At 36.6% G+C, this 7832-nt stretch overlaps 1 pseudogene; it reads right to left on the reverse strand.

The window, feature by feature from the left end:
* Window positions 1-343: 343 nt before the first annotated feature.
* LOC150015566 (elongation factor 1-alpha 1 pseudogene) lies at window positions 344-6436 on the reverse strand (annotated as a pseudogene).
* Window positions 6437-7832: the final 1396 nt, after the last annotated feature.

Consider the following 7832-nt stretch of genomic DNA (forward strand, 5'->3'; position numbering starts at 1 on the left):
TAATCATTCATTATTTTAATATTCAAATTGTGTTAGATTTGGGAAATGGGAGCTCCTTCAGTGTGGTTCCTGTGCAGTTTTGACATGTTCCCATCACTCTGAGTAATTCCTTACTGACGCAATGTAACAGGGTGGTCAGGCCAAATCGCTGGGGAACAGAGGAGGGACCTTAGAAGCAGAACTCAAACAGTACCGCTACCCAAAAGAGAGGGAGAAACCCCAAAGGCGGTGGATTGAAAAAGCAGCTGTTGAGAGCCTGCTTTCTCCGAAGGAAGGGGCTGGCCAGAGAAGGGAGAGTTCTGGAGGCAACTGTAAACAGACGAACAGGGGGTGTCGTGGCATCCTAGCAGCTGGTATATTCCTGGGCTGAGGGAGGAGGCTGCTGCCTGAGGCAACAGCATGCTTGGCAGCCAAGCAGCTTGTGGCCCAGCTTAGGGAGCTTGTACTGTGGCTGGGCAGGGAGAGACTGCTTAACCGCGCAGGGTAGGACTCCATGCCGCAGGCCAAGAGGCTTGTGCTGCTGTGCGTGACTAGAGACCTTGCTCCTTGTGCAAAATGGCGAATGGAAGAGGGGCAAAGGCCACCGGGATAAACATGGTGGGCATTCGTGCACATTAATTAAAAAGCTGGACACTCCCACAGCCCGTGGGATTTTCGAAGAGGGTTTTAAATAGAACATGGACAGAAGCCTCCCTCTGTCTCTTTGCCCTGCATGGTCAGGAGCGCTGGTGGTACTGAGAGATGCTGGGCTTGCTTGGGGCTTAGGCCCTTGCGGGTGGGAGCCAGCTCCTAGAGGTGGAGTCCCAGGCTGGGCTGTGCTTCCCGAGAGCGAGCCCTTGGGGTCCTGTGCAAGACACCACATGGGTCCTGGACTGCTTCCATTCTCCTGCCCTGAGAGTAGCGCATGGAGGCCGGAAGCAGCACACGCAGCTGTGAGCTGGGAAGGATCTTTGCGCCCTGGGGTCCCGCGGATGGAGCTGCCCCTGCGCGACCATCTGGAGTGATCTGGCAGCATACCCCTGAACCCACTAGTGCGCGCCAGAGAGAGAGTGAGCTTGAAGATGGGCACCCATTCGTGTGGCTGGCATAAGCTCCAAAAGGACAAATAAGATGAGGCGAGGTGTCTGCATGCTGCCTCTGGTCCTGAGGGTGGCTAGATTTCTGTGCTTTGCGGGAGAGGTTGGCTTGCAGCAGGAATGCCTCTAGCCCCCTAAAATTGGGTGTCCTGTTAATAAAAACCTCTTTACTTCCCCACAACTCTTCGTGTTATGCTTATACTTGGCTGAAAGCATCCAGACTCCAGGCTGCCCGGTTACAACAATACACTATTTCAGCCTTAACTTGTACTCTCTCTGCCTCAGCCCTGTATCAGCCATTTCTTTAAGGACTTTGGTTCCTTTTGTTGGTAATGGTAGTTAGAAGCTAGGTGTGCTCATTCCTACTTTGGTATTATTGCCTGTAGCATCTCTCAGGGTACAGAACTCACATAGGTGCGTGCAACAAACATGCGCGCGCACACACACACAGACACACATTCTACCAAATATATACATCTGTCTGTCTTCCTGTCTGTGCTCTATCAAAAAAAAAAATATATATATATATATCTGTTAAAAACTGTAAGTTCATACATTTTCTTTTGTGAAGTCTCTTGCTATTTAAAAAAAATTGGATGTTCTCTCATTAAATTGAAAAGTCCTTTGTCAGGTGTATCTGTTGAGAATATTTTCTGCCACTATGGCTATGGTTGTCTTTTTCCCTTTTGATGAGAAGGTTTTAATTCTTATGAAGTCTAAATATAGCAGGGTTTTCAATATATGGTTATTTGTCACATTGAAAAAATTTTTATATCTAGGTACTGGAAGTATTCTCTTATTTTCTTTATAGTTTATAATTTAAGTTTATATGATTAGGTCTGTGATCTGTCTTACGTTAATTTTTGTAAGTGGGTGAAGTTGCACTTATGGTGCTTTTTCCCTTTACGTGGTGATTTAGTTGTTTCAACACCATTTGATGAAAATATTTTTCTTTCCCTTGGATTACTTTGCTACCTTTGTCAGAAATCAACTGGTTATACAAGTGCTGGTCCATTTTTAAACTCTGTTCTATTTTGCTGATCCATTAGGTAAGCTATTTTCACCTTTTTCATCTATGGCACACATAAACTAATTACTAAAATTCTGTGGCAGTTCTATAACAGTTGAATATAGAATCAGCTTGACAATTTCTCTATATAAGCTGACATGAATTTATATATCAGTTTGGGGAGAATTGATATTTTAATAACATTGAGTTTTCTGATCCATAGACATAGTTTAGATCTCCACTTCTTTAGGTTGTCTTTTTATTTTTTATTTTTTTTAATTTTGAGGTTTTATGTATAGAAGTCTTGTATATTTTTAATTAAATATATATGGTTTTATGAGGATATTAAAGAGGATTTAAAAAGTTGTTTTCTAATTATTTTCTACTAGGATATAAAAATAATTTTTTATGTTTATCATGAATACTTGCTAAATTGAGTTATTAGTGCTATTAGTTGCTTAGCAGATTCCCTAGGATAGCTATATAAACAATCATGTCATCTGCAAATAGAAAATATTTATTTATTTATTTATTTCTTCCTTTGTGATCTTTATGCCATTTACTTCTTTAGCTTAATTATTAGCTTATTGGCTTATTGCACTGGCTAGATCCCTTAGAACAGTGTTAAATAGGCAAGATGGGAGAGACATTCTTGCTTTATTACTGGTCTTAAGGGAAAATCATTGTATATTTTACCATTATATAGAATGTTACATGGATCCCTCACTTTCCCAATTATCCTTTATTGATTGAGGAATTCCTATCTATTCCTAGTTTTTTGAGGGTTTTTAATCATGAATAGGTGTTGAATTTTGTCAAAGACTTATACATTTTTTAGTTGAACACAGTTTTTACTTTTAATGTGATTTATAGTGACTGGATTTTGAAAGTTAAACTACCTTTGCATGGCTGGGACCAATCCCACTTCATCATGATGTCTTCCGTCTGCTTCTGTTTTCTGTAATAAATCATGGAGGCTTGATATTATTTCTTCCTTAAATGTTTGAAATCTTTTGTTAGTGAAACCATCTAGTCTGAAGTTTTCTTTGTAGGAAAGTTTCTGATGGTGAATTAATTTAATAAATACGAAGGTTTTGAGATTTTCTATTTATCTTGTGTTTGGGAACTTCTTTTTTTAGGAATTTTTGTATTTCATCGAAGTTTTGAAATTCATTGGCATAAAGTTGTTTATAGTTGCCCTTTATTATAAAAAAAAAATACCGTTAGTATCTATAGTTATTCACTCATTCCTGAAATTGGTAATTTTAGTCTCTTTTTTAAAAGAGAAATTTGTTAGTATCTACTGATTTTATTAATTTTAAATAAGTACTTTTGGCTTTACAGTTTTTCTCTTTTTATTTTGTTTTATTGATTTCTATTCCGGTATTTTCCTCATTTGGCTTCTTTTTTTTCTCCTCCTAGCCCCGTTATTTTGGGTTTAATTACCTCTTCCTTTTCTAATTTCTAAAGGCAGAAACATAGATCCTTAATTGTAAATCCTTTCTCCTTTTAATATAAGCTTTTAAAGCATACTGCTTTTGATATGTCCCACAAGTTTTTATTATATTTCCATTTTCATTCAGTTATAAATATTTTATTTCTATCTTAATTTCTTTCTTGACCATTGGGTTATTTAAAAATGTGTTTAATTTCCAAATTCTGAGATACTTTTCTTTCTATTCTTTGTATTGCTTTTGCTTCCTAATTTAATTACTTTGTAGTCTTTGGAAATTCAGTCTTTGGAATTCATTGTGACTTATTTTATAGCCTAGCATGTAGTCTTATCTTACTGAACTTTCTGTAGATACTTGAAAGGAAGTTATGTAAATGTCAGTTAGGTCAAGATGATCAAAAATGTTCATACTTTTTATAGCTTTGCTGAGTTTGTTTGTTTAATCTTAGTGTTCTCCATACTTAAAGGGCATATTAAAATCTGTAACAATCATTGTGGATTTATCTATTTCCCCCTATATTTGGCTTTTGCTTCATGTGTTTTGAAGCTCTATTATTAGGTATATACAGTATTAAGATTGTTTTGTCCTTCTGACAAATTCATCCTTTCATATTATAAAATTTTCTTCCAAGGTACCATATGGTGCCATTTCTCTTTAGATTGAAGAACTTCCTGTAGCATTTCTTGTCTTGCAAATTTGTTCCCAATGATCTTCATTTATTTGGCAATACTTCTTTTTTTCAGTTTTGTTGATGTATAATTGACAAAATGTAATATACTTAAAGTGTATAACCTGATGATTTGATATCATAGACATTGTGAAAGGAGTCCCACAGTCCAGTTGATTAACCCATACATACATCAACAGTTAGTTTTTTTTTTGTGTGTGTGAGAATACTTAACTTCTATTCTCTTAGTACATTTCTATTAAAAAGTACAGTATTATCAAGTATAGTCACCATGTTACACATTAGATCTTCAGATCTTACTCATTTTATAACTGTAAATTTTACCCTTTTAGCCTCTCCTCTCGAATTCCCCTACCCCTCAACCCCTAACAACTATCATTCTACTCTGTTTCAATGAGTTAGCCTGTTTTTTGATACCATGCAATATTTGTTTTTGTCTTATTTCTTATTATAATGTCCTACAGATTAATCTTTGTAGTCAGAAAAGGTAAGATTTCCTTCTTATTTTAAGGCCAAATAATATTCCATTGCATATATATATGTCACGTTTTCTTTATCCATTTGACCATCAATAAACATTTAGGTTGTTTCCATATCTTGGCTATTGTGAATAATGCTGCAGTGAACATGGGAGTACACAAATTTCTTTGAGGTAATGATTTTGTTTCCTTTGGATGTATATCCAGAAGTGGACTGCTGGATTATAGGGAAGTTCTGTTTTTTCCTCATTAAACTCTGTTTTGATGGGTCTCAAAATTTTGTGATCAATTCTTGGTCAAGTTGTGTTCATTAAAAAGTACTGATCTTAAAAACTAATAACTTAAAACTGCCACACACACAAAACAAACCATCCACAAAACATTCTTTATTCTGTTTGAAGGTTTTACAAACCAATGCATTGTTATCATGGCCAATTGAAACAAACAGTTCTGATACTGTTCTACCAGTGGTTAAGACTGGGGTGGGAGGTATTAGGGATAGTATCCACTTAACCTTCTGAGTTTTCTGAGCAGACTTGGTGATTTTGTCGACTCCAGAAGCCTTCTGGTCCACTGCTTTGATAAACTCACAGCCCCCGTCTGTCTCATGTTACAAAAAACAAAACAACCCGGAAGAGGATAGTCAGAGAAGCTTACAACATACATGAGCTTGCTAGAAACCCTGTCAATGATGGCAGCATCACCAAATTTCAAGGTTTTCTTCCAACTTTTTTTCATAATGATGATAAATCTTAAAACCAATCCCAAAATTAGCTTAGCACATTTGCCAGCAATGTGAGCTGTGTGCCGGTACAGCACAAGTGCAGTGGTTAATCACCTGAGCCATGAAGCCAGCTACTTCCACTGGTGGGTTATTTTTGCTGTCAACAACCATGTTGCCTCAATGAACATTTTTGACAGACATGTTCTTGACACTGAAGCCCACATTGTCCCTAGGAAGAGCTTCAGTTGTAATGTTGACAGGAACAAAGGTGACCACCAAGCCGGGTTTGAGAAAAACAGTCTAAGCTTGTCATTTGGATTAATTGGTTGCAGAATGCAATCCAGAGCCTCAAGCACTGTTGTTCACTAGCATTGCCATCTTTATGGATTATTTTCCATTTCTTGAATTACGGCACCTTAACCCTCATCTCTAGCATGTTCTCACCATTTTAACCAGAATTGGCATTAATGTTGCTGTGTCAATGTTTTTTTTAAATTAATGTAGTTGGTAACTTCCTTAACAATTTTCTCACGTATCTTCTGGCTGTATGGTGTTTCAGTAGAATCCATTTATTTTAATACCAGCAATTGTTACACCCAGTGTGTAAGTTAAAAGTGCATGTGTGCCCATTTTTGAAGATACCTGCTTTAAGTTCACCACCAACAGCAGCAACAGTCAGGACAGCACAGTCAGCCTGAGATGTGCCTGTAATCATGTTTTTGATAAAGTCTCTGTGTCCTGGGGCATTGATGATGGTCACATAATCCTTGCTGGTCTCAAATTTCCACAGGGAGATATCAGTGATGATAACATGCTCACATATAGCTTTCAGTTTACCCAAGATCCAGACGTACCTGAAGAAGAGTTTTCCCATTTCATCAGGTGCCTCAGATTTTTTTGATGGTTCTTTTGTCAGTCCACCGCATTTGTAGATCAGATCACTTGTAGTGTTAGAATCTATGTGTTCACTGACCATGATGCTAACATGAGTCTTTTTCTTATCCATTTTGGCTTAGATTTAGCAGTCATGATACCTGTGTTCTGGTGGTAAGCACACTGCCAAAAGCTATTTTTAATTGATTGAGGAACCTCCATACTATTTTCTATGGTACTGTACCAGTTTACATTCTCACCAGCAATGTACAGAAGTTCCCTTTTCCTCACAATCAGCATTTGCTATCTTATATTTTTGATAAGAGACATCCTCACATGTGTGGGGTGATATATTATAGTGATTTTGATTTGCATTTCCCTGATGATGAGTGATATTGGGCATGCACTTGTTGGCCATTTGTTTATCTTTGGAAAAATGTCTGTGCATATCATCAGCCCGTTTTTTAAGTTGTTTTTTTGCTTTGAGGTGTATGAGTTCCTTGTGTATTTTGGACATTAACCCCTTATCAGATATGTGGCTTACAAATATTGCCTCCCATTCTGTAGGCTGCCTCTCCAGCTTGTTAGTGGTTTCCTTTGCTGTACAGGGGCTTTATAGTTTAGTTTAGTTCTAGCTTGTTTATTTTTGCTTTTGTTGCCCCCCCCTCCCCTTTTGGGTGTCAAATCCAAACAATTATTGCCAAGACCAATGTTAAGCTTATCGCCCCCCCCTTTTTTGAAGGGGGAGTAGGAGTTTTATGATATCAGTTCTTATGTTTGTCTTAAATTCATTTTAAGCTGATTTTTGTGTGTAGTTAAAATAGGAATCCAGTTTCATTCTTTTGCATATGGCTGCCCAGTTTTCCCAACATCAAAAAATGGCTTTTTAAGAAACTTTATTTCTGACATTATTTTTCTTTCAGCACTTTAAGGATGTTTCATTGTCTTTTGACCTTCAATTTTTCTGATTAGAAATTATCATCCATATTGTTATTCTTCTTAATATAATATCATTTTTTCCTCTTACTGCTTTTTAGGTTTTCTCTTTGAGTTTGACCTCTCTGTGTCTAGATGTGATTTTCTTTGTATTTATCTTACCTGGTGCTTGCTGGACTTCTTGGATATCTAGAAGAATAGTTTTCAATAAATTTGGGAAAATTTCACCCACTTTTTCTTCTAATTAATTTCTGCTCTATTTACTCTTATGTTAGAGTGCTTGATATTTTCCAAAGGTCACTGAATCTGTTTTTTCTTTTCTCTTTTATTTGTTTTGGATACTCTATATAGAGCTACATTTATGTTCACTGACTTCAACTATCTTGTCTTCTTTTCAACCTAATCAATGTACTTTTTAAAAATTTTATATATACCCTTCAGTTCTAGAATTTTCTTTATTTCAATTTTGCTATTTAGAATTACATATTTCTTATGATTACATATATTTTTAATAGCGTATTTGTTACAAACTCTTTCAAATTCTTGTTTACTAATTCTGATCTGGTTCATCTTTTGGTGAATTTTTGTTGTCT

Source organism: Furipterus horrens, unplaced genomic scaffold (genome assembly GCF_987537825.1).
Source record: "Furipterus horrens unplaced genomic scaffold, mFurHor1.1.pri manual_scaffold_3, whole genome shotgun sequence".
NCBI classification, from domain to species: domain Eukaryota; kingdom Metazoa; phylum Chordata; class Mammalia; order Chiroptera; family Furipteridae; genus Furipterus; species Furipterus horrens.